Genomic DNA, 13,861 nt, shown 5'->3' on the forward strand with positions numbered 1-13,861 from the left:
CTGTCTTATGTCTGTTGGTGGTATCGTTGTGTTTTAAAATGCCTGGTAGGGTAGGGTAAGGATGACAGGGCCACTTTAAAAAAGATTTAGAGAGAAAAAAAAATGTCCCCTTCCAATAATAAATAGAGCTGACTGTTAACACCAAATCAGGTTCCAGTTCTTTTTAGTACATCTCTATCACCACATACCATTTTTCATACAAAAGTGTCCTTGAAACTCTCATTATTCCTCGTATATAATATATCTACTGGAATGCCCAAGTGACCTTTAGTATATTGGCGGAACGCCTCAACAAACACAGTTCCAATGTGCACAACGGTTACTCCAAACACATATCATGACACACGAACATTCAGCGTAACACCTATCAAACAGTTTCCACCAAGTGTGCAGAACCAAACTGAGGCTCTCAGGAGGAAGAACATGTTTTCTATTTTTAAAGTGATCGCCATTTCACCAAAGGGCCTTAGCAAAACTTTAGAAAAATGTTTATGACTAACCGAAGGGATTTTTTTACCGTTTCCTATATTATTTTGTTATTATTTTTTGTTATATCTTAAAAGGGTTATCCCATGATTAATGTAAAATGTGAAAATCAGACATCATACAGTACATGATAATCTCTTTCTAAGGCTACTTTCACACTAGCGTTCGGGTTTCCGTTCGTGAGCTCCGTTTGAAGGAGCTCACGAGCGGACCCGAACGCAGCCGTCCAGCCCTGATGCAGTCTGAATGGAGGCGGATCCGCTCAGACTGCATCAGTCTGGCGGCGTTCAGCCGCGGATCCGTCCAGACTTTCAATGTAAGTCAATGGGGACGGATCCGTTTGAAGATGCCACAATGTGGCTCAATCTTCAAGCGGATCCGTCCCCCATTGACTTTACATTGAAAGTCTGGACGGATCCGTCCCAGGCTATTTTCACACTTAGCTTTTTTTTGCTAATATAATGCAGACGGATCCGTTCTGAACGGAGCCTCCGTCTGCATTATTATGAGCGGATCCGTTCAGAACGGATCCGCCCGAACGCTAGTGTGAAAGTAGCCTAACAAAGCTCTGTACCTAACATGGATCCAGAGATCTCCTCATACATTGCTCTGCTAGATTTATATCAATCTGTCAGCTCAAGAGGAGTGTCTTTTCTCAGGGGGGCATGTCTTTCTTAGGCTACTTTTACACTTGCGTTGTTAATTCCGGTATTGAGATCCAGCAGAGGATCTCAATACCAGAATTAAATGGATCCGTTTTGATTTTGCACATCAGGATGTATCCGTTCCGTTAGAATGCGGTTATGCCAAATTAAAAAGGAAAAAAACGGATCCGACACTAAATACATTGAAAGTCAATGGGTGACGGACCCTTAGGCCCCTTTCACACGGGCGAGTATTCCGCGCGGGTGCAATGCGTGAGTTGAACGCATTGCACCCGCAGTGAATCTTGACCGATTCATTTCTATGAGGCTGTGCACATGAACGGTGATTTTCACGCATCACTTGTGTGTTGTGTGAAAATCACAGCATGCTATATATTCACGGTTTTTCACGCAACGCAGGCCCCATAGAAGTGAATGGGGCCGCGTGAAAATCGCAAGCATCCGCAAGCAAGTGCGGATGCGGTGCGTTTTTCACGCATGGTTGCTAGGTGATAGTCGGGCTGGGGAACCGATCTGTATTATTTTCCCTTATAACATGGTTATAAGGGACATCTATAGCATTCTGAATACAGAATGCAAAGTAAAATAGTGATGGAAGGGTTAAATATAAAAAAAATAATAACTCGCCGAGTCCACTTGATTGCGTAGTTGCGGATCTCTGTCTTCTTCTGTAATGTTATGCTGCCGGCTAAGGACCTGTGGTGACGTCACATCACATGATCCAATCACATGGTCCCTCACCATGGTGATGAACCATGTGATTGGACCATGTGATTAGCACAGTGACGTCATCAAAGGTCCTATTCCTGTGCACAGCAAAGAAGAAGACAGAAGAAAAGCCGGGCTGCGTGATCAAGTGGATTAAGGTCAGTTAAATTATTATATATTTTTTTTAACCCCTTCAGCCTTATTGTACTATGCATTCTGTATTAAGAATTCTATTATTTTCCCTTATAACCATGGAAGTTTGGGTTTGGGTACCAAACATGCAGATTTTTCTCACGCGCGTGCAAAACGCATTACAAGTTTTGCACTCGCGCGGAAAAATCACGCATTTTCCCGCAACTCACCCTCATCTTATCCAAAAACCATGACGCCCGTGTGAAAGAGGCCTTAGACTTACATTGTTTTTATGGCCAAACACAAAACCGCAGTTTGCAACAGTTTTGTATCTGGTCACAAAACAGAATGTTGCCGGAATGGAAGACATCCATCTCTTTCCATTCAGAATGCATGAGGACCGAACAGAAACCTTTTTTGTGGTGGCAGTGTCTCGGCTTTGGCTGTGTGCGCCGTGACATGGTTGCCACGCATGCTGTTGCCGGTGGCAACATGGTGGCTGGTGTGTGCATTTTCCCTTTAACCACCTCAGCTTAAACACCTTTAATGACCAGACCACTTTTTACACTTCTGCACTACACTACTTTCACCGTTTATTGCTCGGTCATACAACTTACCACCCAAATGAATTTTACCTCCTTTTCTTCTCACTAATAGAGCTTTCATTTGGTGGTATTTCATTGCTGCTGACATTTTTACTTTTTTTCTTATTAATCGAAATTTACAGATTTTTTTGCAAAAAAATAAAATTTTTCACTTTCAGTTGTAAAATTTTTCAAATAAAACTACATCTCTATATAAATTTTCTATCTAAATTTATTGTTCTACATGTCTTTGATAAAAAAAAATTGTTTGGGTAAAAAAAAATTGTTTGGGTAAAAGTTATAGCGTTTACAAACTATGGTACAAAAATGTGAATTTCCGCATTTTGAAGCAGCTCTGACTTTCTGAGCACCTGTCATGTTTCCTGAGGTTCTACAATGCCCAGACAGTAGAAAACACCCACAAATGACCCCATTTCAGAAAGTAGACACCCTAAGGTATTCGCTCATGGGCATAGTGAGTTCATAGAACTTTTTATTTTTTGTCACAAGTTAGCGGAAAATGATGATTTTTTTTTTCTTACAAAGTCTCATATTCCACTAACTTGTGACAAAAAATAAAAACTTCCATGAACTCACTATGCCCATCACAAAATACCTTGGGGTGTCTTCTTTCCAAAATGGGGTCACTTGTGGGGTAGTTATACTGCCCTGGCATTTTAGGGGCCCTAATGCGTGAGAAGTAGTTTGAAATCAAAATGTGTACAAAATGCCCTGTGAAATCCTTAAGGTGCTCTTTGGAATTTGTGCCCCTTTGCCCACCTAGGCTGCAAAAAAGTGTCACACGTGGTATCGCCGTACTTAGGAGAAGTTGGGCAATGTGTTTTTGGGTGTTTTTTTCACATATACCCATGCTGGTTGAGAGAAATATCTCTCTAAAAGACAACTTTTTCAATTTTTTTATACAAAGCTGGCATTTGACAGAGATATTTATCTCACCCAGCATGGGTATATGTAAAAAGACACCCTAAAACACATTGCCCAACTTCTCCTGTGTACAGCGATACCACATGTGTGACACTTTTTTGCAGCCTAGGGGCGCAAAGGGGCACAAATTCCTTTTAGGAGGGCATTTTTAGACATTTGGATTCCAGACTTCTTCTCACGCTTTAGGGCCCCTAAAATGCCAGGGCAGTGTAAATACCCCACATGTGACCCAATTTTAGAAAGAAGACACCCCAAGGTATTCCATGAGGGGCATGGCGAGTTCATAGAAGATTTTTTTTTTTTGGCACAAGTTAGCGGAAATTGATTTATTTATTTTTTTCTCACAAAGTCACCCTTTCCGCTAACTTGGGACAAAAATTTCAATCTTTCATGGACTCAATATGCCCCTCAGCGAATACCTTGGGGTGTCTGGCCTGGCATTTGAGGGTCTCCGCAATCATTACATGTATGGCCAGCATTAGGAGTTTCTGCTATTCTCCTTATATTGAGCATACGGGTAATGAGATTTTTTTTTTCCGTTCAGCCTCTGGGCTGAAAGAAAAAAATGAACGGCACAGATTTCTTCATTCGCATCGATCAATGTGGATGAAAAAATCTCTGCCAAAAAAAAAAAGGAGGGCAAAGGCGTCTGCCAGGACATAGGAGCTCCGCCCAACATCCAAACCCACTTAGCTCGTATGCCCTGGCAAACCCAATTTCTCCATTCACATCAATCGATGTGGATGAATAAATCATTGCTGGGATTTTTTTTTTTATATATACAAAGTGTTTGCCAAAGCATATGAACACCACCTCCCCCTCAGCTCATAAGCCTCGGCAAACGTATCTTTTACTGCAGAGGAGTAACGCAATAAATCTAATAACATTATAATAACATTTGAACGGAACATTAACTTTTATAAACTTTATTTAACTTTTTGAACAGAACATTAACTTTTTTGCTTACCGGCAATTTTTGTTTTGTTTCGTTTTTTTTACCTTTTTTATAGGACAAACTTCTTCTTCCCCATGGGACAATGTGCAAAGCGCAAATCGCCCAGAGATGTGGCGAAGTACATTATGCACTTTGTCCCAGGTGAAAGGAGAGGTTTGCAACAGCTCTGTGTGAAAGGGCCCTAATAGCCCTGTGTGCCTGTCCTGTGAGATGCAATCCCTATGCTAATAGTGTACCTGTGAGTGGTACTTCCGGAAACACTCCCCTAAGCATAGGGCAGGGTGGACGGGGCAGTCAGGACAGAAATAACGGGTGTCACGCCTTATTCCACTCCTGCTACAGACACGACATCTTTTTCGGGGTGACGCTTGGGTTGAGGTACCAGAAACGACATTGGGGAAATGTCGCTCGTGTAGACGGCTCACTACACTGGTGGATGGGGCCACGGAACCTCCTGGATACAGGAGGTTCTCGATGATCTCTTCCTGAAATTTGAGGAAGGATCTTGTTCTCCCAGCCTTACTGTAGAGAACAAAACTATTATATACAGCCAATTGAATAAAATATACAGACACCTTCTTATACCAGCGTCTGGTGCGGCGGGACACTAAATAAGGAGCCAACATCTGGTCATTGAAGTCCACCCCTCCCATGAGCGAATTATAGTCGTGGACCAAGAGGGGCTTTTCAATAACACTGGTTACCCGTTCAATTTCGATTGTCGTGTCTGCGTGAATGGAGGAGAGCATGTAAACGTCACGCTTGTCTCTCCATTTCACCGTGAGCAGTTCTTCGTTACACAAGGCAGACCTCTCCCCCCTTGCAAGGGGGGTGGTAACGAGCCATTGGGGGAATCCCCCCTAGGTCGCGCGGTGCCACAGAAGCCAATCTGTTCTAGGAACAAATGCCTGAAGAGGGGCACACTTGTGTAAAAATTGTCCACATAAAGATGGTACCCCTTGCCAAATAAGGGTGACACCAAGTCCCAGACTGTCTTCCCACTGCTCTCCAGGTAGTCAGGGCAACCGACCGGCTCCAGGGTCTGATCTTTGCCCTCATAGATCCGAAATTTGTGGGTATAGCCTGTGGCCCTTTCACAGAGTTTATACAATTTGACCCCATACCGGGCGCGCTTGCTTGGGATGTATTGTTTGAAGCCAAGGCGCCCGGTAAAATGTATAAGGGACTCGTCTACGCAGATGTTTTGCTCAGGGGTATACAAATCTGCAAATTTGGTGTTAAGGTGGTATATGAGGGGGCGAATTTTGTGGAGCCGGTCAAAAGCTGGGTGGCCTCTGGGACGGGAGGTGCTGTTGTCGCTAAAGTGCAGGAAACGCAGGATGGCCTCAAATCGTGCCCTGGACATGGCAGCAGAGAACATGGGTGATGAATTGGGTTTGTGGTCAAGGCTCCGGGGGGAGTGTGGAAACGAAGGAGGAGACACCGGACGTGGTGGGACCTAACTGGCTAGTGGTGTGCCTTTAGCCATGTGACGCGGGTAGCAAAAAAAGGGGGCAAAACATGGATTTAGGCAGTTTATTGATTTGAGAATTTACAAGACCAAACTGGAGAAAGCTTTGGCGATCTCGACCCGTGGATGTGGGATGTAACGGGAGAAACATGAAGATTGCCATCGTCCCATCTTTCGTATGACGTGAGCGGGAACGCCATGTTTGGAAGCTGCGGATGCGGCCCCTATCCGGAAAGAGTGTCCGGAGATGGAGGCAGCGTGGAACCCCAGACCTGAAACTATGGAACGAATGTGCCTGATGAACTGCGCGGATGTCAGTGAAAGCACGGGGAAAGGCAGTAAGGGGCTGTCGGGAGTTCTCTCGTGGAGAATGGAGAGTAGCTGATTGAACACTGATACTGGGCACCAAGGATTGGACGAATTGAAATACTCGATCTGTACCGGTGGACCGACTTGGGAGGTTTTGGAGGAAAGTAGAGAGAAGGTGAAGTGGTCTGAACTACGACGTAGCTGACTGATTGCCGGCCCTGGGTTCTGGGCTGAGGTGCAGCAGAATTCTCCAGGCCTGAGGAACCCATAGAAGCTGAGATAGAGGGCAGCTTTGAGGATCAGACTTCGGAAAGGGCCAAAAGGACTGCCATCTAGGGCGGCAGAAATTTTTTGGAATAAATCCCCTGTGACTGGTTGTCTGGAGGGAGTGGAAGGAGAAGAGAGCTTCTGGATGCCTCTCAAGGCCGCCTTGACCGCCTGGGAGGAAAAGAAAGAGGTATGACTGGGGTGAATGATCATGTGGTGGTGCTGGATGCCCGCTAGGTAAAGTCTGATGGTGTTGTGGGACAATCGGAGCTCTTTGTGGCAGTATGCAAGGAAGGCCAGGATGAAAGAGACTCTGTCCCTGTCCCCCCTGGGATGAAGGTGTGCAAACCGCCTGAAGGTGTTCCACCCCGTTAGATAGTTGCGGGCTGAATTGACCGAGAGTGACCTGCGGATGAGACCGTGGGCTGCGGAAATGTACTCCTCTAGTCCATGATCAGGGCTTCGAACCCTGGTGGGTTGATCCCGACTTTCTGTGCTCCCGGCATGACCTGAAAAAAACAAATTAAAATTTAAACGGGACAGAGCATCGGCTGCGGTATTTTTCTTTCCCTCTATGTGCCTGCAGGTGACATGAAAATTATTCTGGAGAGACAGCCAGGTGAGCTTACGGACCAGACGCATGACCTTCGGTGAGCTGGACCTACCCCTGGCGAGGATGTCGACGACTGCCTGGGGTAGACCTCGAGCAGGGGAGAGGACCTGGCAGCCTCCTGGTCCGAAGAGACCTGCGTGGGCCAAGGACCCGCAAACCATTGGTCCCCGCAGATGGCCCCGAAACCGAGAGAAGCAGCAGCATCGGAGAAAACCAAGGGGGAGGCATCGTCCCACTGAGGAACGAAGAGGGAGATGCCATTCCAACTGGACAAGAATAGGGACCACATGGCCAGATCTGCCAACACATCGCGTCCGAGGTAAATGAGGGCATGCTGATCAGAGGCTGTTGGGAGGAGTCTGAGCAGGCCGGCGGTGAATGATCTGCCCTGCGGCATGATCCTGGCGGCAAAGTTGAAGGACCCCAATAGAGACTGGAGTTCCAACTTTGACACTGTTCCAGCCTGGCCACTGAGTCCTTTAGCCTGCTTAGTTTGTCCAGGGGAAGGCTGGCCTCCATTTTGACTGTGTCCAGGGTGATGCCCAGAAAGGTGATTACCCTGGAGGGGCCTTCCACCTTTGCTGGGGCCACTGGAACTTTCAGGTGATCGAACAGGCTGAGGAGGCTGTCCAGCCTATCCGGTGCATGCTCGGGCTGCTCGATGAGCAAGAAGTCGTCCAGATAGTGGATGACCCTCGGGCAGTGGACGTGATTGACCAGGACCCAGTGAAGTGCTTGGGCGAACTGGTCAAAGAGCCAAGGACTGCTCTTTGACCCGAACGTCAAGCGGGTGGCAAAATAATATTTTGCCCTCCATTTGATGCCGTAGAACTTCCACAGGTGGGGCAGGATAGGCAGCAACTTGAAGGCATCGGAGATGTCCGCTTTTGACAACCAAGCTCCTGCCCCGACCTGTAAGATGAGCTCCACGGCCTCGTCCAGCGAAGAGTACTACATGGAGAATTCGTCCGACGGGACCAGGGAATTTAGGCTGGGGGTGCTGGATGCATGAGGAGCGGACAGGTCGTAGATCAATCTCTTTTTATTAGAGGATTTTTTGGTCACCAAACCTATGGGGCTGACTCGGTACACAGGGAAAGGGGATTCAGCAAATGGACCGATCATGAAGCCCTTCTGTAACTCCGCCTCCAGCAGTTCATCCACCGCCCCGGGATCCGCAAGAGAAGAGAGAAGGTTGGGGCACTCATGAGTGGACTGTGGAAGGGTGACTAGCCCTGTATGAAACCCCTCCGCAAAACCCTGTTTGAGGAACAGGACAAAACTGGGGTCATGATGTTGCTGGAGGAGGGAGAGTAACAGGTCAATGTTGACCCCGCCTAGTCACGGGCGTTTGGCCGTGCGTTGGGAACAAGAGGACTGAGGGTGGGCCCTAAAACAAATGGAGCAGATGTGCAAGGCTTTGCACTTATCGAAACTGCAGAAACCCAGGTTGAAGTTATTGCAAATCTGATTCTTCCCTAGAAAGGTGATGGGACGACCTAGTTTGTCCGTGGCGGGGTTGGGTTTCTGCGCTCCGGAGCTAAACATTGGCCTGGCAGGGGGTGGGTTAGGGACATGGGGGCACCAGTCAGAAGAATGGAGAACTGACTGGCAACCAGCACAGGCAGGGGATTTCAGCCCGGCGAAATGCCTGCAAAAAATCTCCATGTCCAGAACCGCCCAGTTGGTGACATGCTGGTGCTGGAGGAACGCTGCTGCCGCTTTGGCGGAGAAGGACCGGTGATACTCATAAAAAGCGGAACCGCCATATTTGTATCCCAACTCGGTGACCTTGTACATGTATGTGTCCAGTTCCTCCCTGCGGTGGGGATGAATGGAACACACGATGTCCCGGTACAGGCTGAAGGTCAGCATGAATTCTGGGATGGTCAGCTTCTTATTGAGGCGGACGTCTTTGGACCTCAGTACCACTGACACATCACCGCAGGCGATTGTCCGGTTTTCGACCGTGTCATGGGTGGAGATCAGGATGGCGGCCAAATTGATGTCCTTCCCTGCCAGGATATCCCGCCTGATGTTCTCTGGTATGAAGAAAGCGGGGGCGATGTCGGGCGAAGCAAGGCTTGTACCTGGGGTGTTAGCGTGGGAGGTCGAAGGAACAGCTTCGGGCTCTGCGGGAGGAGGAGGCGTGGCAATCGTGTTCTCGACGGCCTGGAGCCTGGAGTCGATGTGCGATATTGAAGATGCCAGGTTGTTGATGGTTGCGTGGAGTTGGGTCAAGGAGAGCTGAATAGTTGACATGGAAACCAGGTCTTCGGAGGCTCCGGGTGGTTCGGGAGCCCTGGGTGACTGGGGAAAGAGCAGGCGATACAATTCCGCCTTTTGCGCTGATGCCGAGTGGCGGATCCCTTTCCTTTTGAGCTCGGCGACCAGCCTGGGGATGGTCCAGTGTCTGTAGGACGCGCGGCTGGCTGCCTCGGAGACCGCTGATTCTGGGATGGACATTGAGTCCTCAATGTCCGATACGTGAGACATGTTCTCGGGGAGAGGGCACGCCGTTTGAGTCGGACCCTGTTGGGAGGATCTGAATTGAAAAGAGAAACGCATGTAAGAGAAACCCCAAAAGGGGGAAAAAATAAAATGAGAAGAAAAAAAAAGAAAAAAAGAAAAAAAAACTTTTTTTTTTCTTACCTTGAGCCAAGCGGAATTTGGGGTGGAAAAGGGGAACCTGGGAACGAGCAAAAAAAAACCCGGGAAGGTCCACAGGGAGGGTGAGACTTTGCACCTTGTGACCTGGGATTTGTGAGTGAGGTGGAAATTTAACAGGTACCTGCGTGGAGAGGTACACCAACAACATTTCTGAAAATGGAACTTACGCGGATGACGATCAGGAAAAGAACGAGACCTGAATGGGGGAAGAAAGAAATGACAACCTGAGCGGGTCAGGACTTACACGAGAGTGATGGAACGTGCCGGATGATCGGACTGAAGACCCCATGGTGTGCCGGGAGATGGTTGCTGGAGAAGAAGAAGACGGTGCCATAGCCGAGTGGCCCTTATGAAGCCGTGATGGCAAGATAAAAACGAGAATGGAGGTAGGTGAAAGACGAAACATGAAAAACAAAAGGCCTGAGCGCGTGAGGAAAAGAAGAAGCAAGAGCTGTTTGACAGGTGACTGGAAAGAGTTGGGTCCTGTGAAACAAACCGAAGGCCGAGATGCCTCTGGTGACGAGGCCTCGACTGGACGCCAAAGTGGAGTCCTACCAGAGCGACGGCCAGTGAGGCGACATGACCCGCGCATGGCAGCAATGGAGAGCCACACGGGACCCGAGTGTGAGAGGTGAAGAGCCTGACCGTGATATGTACACATGAAGCAGAAAAGAAGGCGTAACAGGATGGTGAGAGATGAGTTTGAAACGTGGGTGTAACAAAAACAGGTGAAGGCCCTGACGGGGATGGCCATGGAACTGAGTGAGTGTGGGAGTGTCAGGCAACCGGCCCTGAAAATCCGTGCGTGATGGGAAGGAGACAAGAACGGGGCCTGACAGGGCAGGCGGACATGAAAAACCTGAACGTACCAGGTGAACAGGACATGAAGAGTGACGGAAAACGAAAAGAACCTGAACGTATCAGGTGACAGGACATGAAGTGAAACCGAACGTAACAGGAGACAGGACATGAAGCGGACCTGAACGTATCAGGTGGCCGGACGTGAGGAGTGACAGGACAGGAAGGGAATCTGAATTCAAGGTGACTGGACAAGAGGAAAACCTGAACGAGTCAGGTGACAGCACATGAAAATGAACCTGAACATATCAGGTGACGGGACATGAAAAACGAGCCTGAACGTATCAGGTGACGAAAAACGAAGAGAACCTGACATAATGGGTGACCAGACACGAAAAGAACCTGAACGTATCAGGTGACTAAAACACGAAACGAACCTGAACGTATCAGGTGACCAGACACGAAACGAACCTGAACGTATCAGGTGACAAGACAAGAAACGAACCTGAACGTATCAGGTGAGAAAAAACGAGAAACGAACCTGAACGTATCAGGTGACAGGACATGAAGAGTAAAAGGGACATGACGAGAACTTACTCAGGTGACAGGACATGAAAGAGAAACCTGAACGTATCAGGGGACGGACACGGATATTTTTACGCACCCAGGAGCGGAGCCCGGCTGCAAACCCCCACAAGGCCGGGGGGCGTCACTTAGGGGAATGCATCCGGGCTCCCAGCAGGGTGATCCTGGGCGTCAGAATGCGCAGTCAGTCCCCCGAGAGGGAAAAGGCGAGGCAGGGGTTAAAAAATGGTGGAGACGGTGCGCCTCCTGACAAATGGCTCAGGGACGCCCAGCAGTCTGAATGTCTGTGCCGGACAAAGTTCATGTCTGCTGACATTCCCCGCCACTTCAGGGTCTGCCAATCTGGGAAGTATAATTCTTATGCAAGCATATATACAGGACAATTTCGCACCCACTAACCAACAATGGACGCCCAGACTGCCCTGACACGTGTTCCCAAGACCGGACCCCCACGCCCCAGCGGGGGGAGTGATGACAGAGACCGGTCCCGTGAAACGGCGCAGGAGCGGGCGGGAGATGGGCGGGAAAGGAGGCGTGTCGTTCCGGCCGGTTTGGAATGCGAGGCAGCGGGCGGTCATGCGCAGATGCGGGCGGCAGTGAGCGGCGAACTTCTCAGGGCCGGAGGAATGCGTGGAGGCGTGCGGCAGACGGCGGCCGCGCAAGCACCCGACCTGTAAGGAAACGAAGGCACGGTGCCTACTTACCGACGCCGCAGAGGAGATCGACGAAGCCGGGAGACGCGGTTGCCGCTACACGCTGGAGCTGGGAGCCGGAACCGGAAGTCGCACAGGTAAGACGTCACACTGCGCGATGCCGCGATGCCGACACCTGAGAGGAGAGCGTGGGGCCGGCTAAATACCCTACGCCCCTCCCACAAATGCAGGCTGGGAATCCAGCCTGCCATACTTGTGGACCAATATGACCGCAATTCATGCTTTTTGGTTAGGCCCATGTTGAGGAAAAGTTTTAATTTCTGAAACTTGGACGGGTTTCCACCGGAAAGACTGGGCATAAAAGCTTCCCGGGTTGGCGGCTATAAATTGAGTGGCATACCGATTTGTTTCTGCCACGACTAAGTCCAAGAGCTCCGCAGTCAAGAACAGCTCAGAAAATCCCAGTGCCGAACCGATCTGAGCTGTCTCAACCCGAACTCCAGACTGGGCGGTGAAAGGGGGAACTAATGGTGCGGCTGAAGTTGGGGGCTGCCAATCAGGGTTTGCCAGCACCTCAGGGACTCTAAGGGCTCTACGGGCCTGTCTGTGTGGTGGCTGCGACGGGGGAACTACTGCACGTGCCACCGTACCAGCTTCAACTGCCCTTCTGGTGCTCGCCACTTCACCATGTTGTACGGCAGTGCTGGTACTAGGTCCAGGATGGGCTGCGCTGCTGGTGTATGCCTCACCACGTAATCCGACAGCGCCAGCCCCACTCTGCTGCCCTTGAAGCGGATCCTGCGCAACCTGTGGTCTAGGAACACGGGGCCGGGTACGCCTGGTGGTATCAGGGACCTCAACCTCCTCGTCCGAACTTTGGGTCAGACTGCCACTGCTTTCTACAGGTTCATATTCTGACCCGCTAGATTCGTCAGATGAGGGTTCCCATTCCTCATCCGACTGGGTCAGAAGCGTGTAGGCCTCTTCAGAAGAATACCCCTTATTTGCCATTTGGTCAACTAAATTTAGGGGGTATTCCCTGAGACTACCCAAGAAAAAAAGCAAGCCTGTCTTACAAATGGGAGGCTAGCGAAGTACCGAAAGCCGCTGCGATTGATAAAAAATATCAAAACTGATTTTTTTTATCGCTGCAGCGCTTGTAAAGTGATTGTGCAGTGATAAAAAAATAATAAAAAATTGTCACTGCGGCGGGGCGGGCATGGGTAAACGCACGTGTGGGCTACCGATCAGGTCTGATCGGGCAAACACTGCGTTTTGGGTGGAGGGCGAGCTAAGGTGACACTAATACTATTATAGATCTGACTGTGATCAGTTTTGATAACTTACAGATACTATAACAGTACAAATGCTGATTAGCGATACGCTAATCAGCGAATAACGGACTGCGGTGCGGTGGGCTGGGCGCTAAACGATCGCTAACTACCTAACCAAGGGGCCTAAACTATCCTAAAACCTAACAGTCAATACCAGTGAAAAAAAAACTGACAGTTTGCACTGATCACTTTTTTCCTTTCACTAGGTGATTGACAGGGGCGATCAAGGGGTTAATTGGGGTGATGGAGGGTGATCTGGGGGCTAAGTGTTGTGTTGGGTGTACTCACTGTGAACTGTGCTCCTCTGCTGGAACCAACCGACGAAAAGGACCAGCAGAGGAGCACAGCAGCCATTTAACACATTATATTTATAAATATAATGTGTTAACTGGCTTCTGATTCGTTTTTTATTGAAAATCATCAGCCTGCCAGCGACGATCATTGGCTGGCAGGCTGATGACGAACTTGCACTGTAACTTTTGCCGGCCCGCGATGCGCATGCTCGTGAGATGACGCATAGATGCGTGACTGTGCCTGAGTGAGCCGCCTCCGGAACGCGATCCTGCGTTAGGCGGTCCTGAGGCGGTTAAGTTGTAGCCTTCCCCTGTCTAGTGCTGTAAGGGTTAACCCCTGATTGGGCCACCCTTGTGGTCATCAAGGTCTTCCTAGTGTCTCCCTTGTATCCT

This window comes from Bufo gargarizans, chromosome 1 (genome assembly GCF_014858855.1).
Source record: "Bufo gargarizans isolate SCDJY-AF-19 chromosome 1, ASM1485885v1, whole genome shotgun sequence".
Taxonomy (NCBI): Eukaryota; Metazoa; Chordata; class Amphibia; order Anura; family Bufonidae; genus Bufo; species Bufo gargarizans.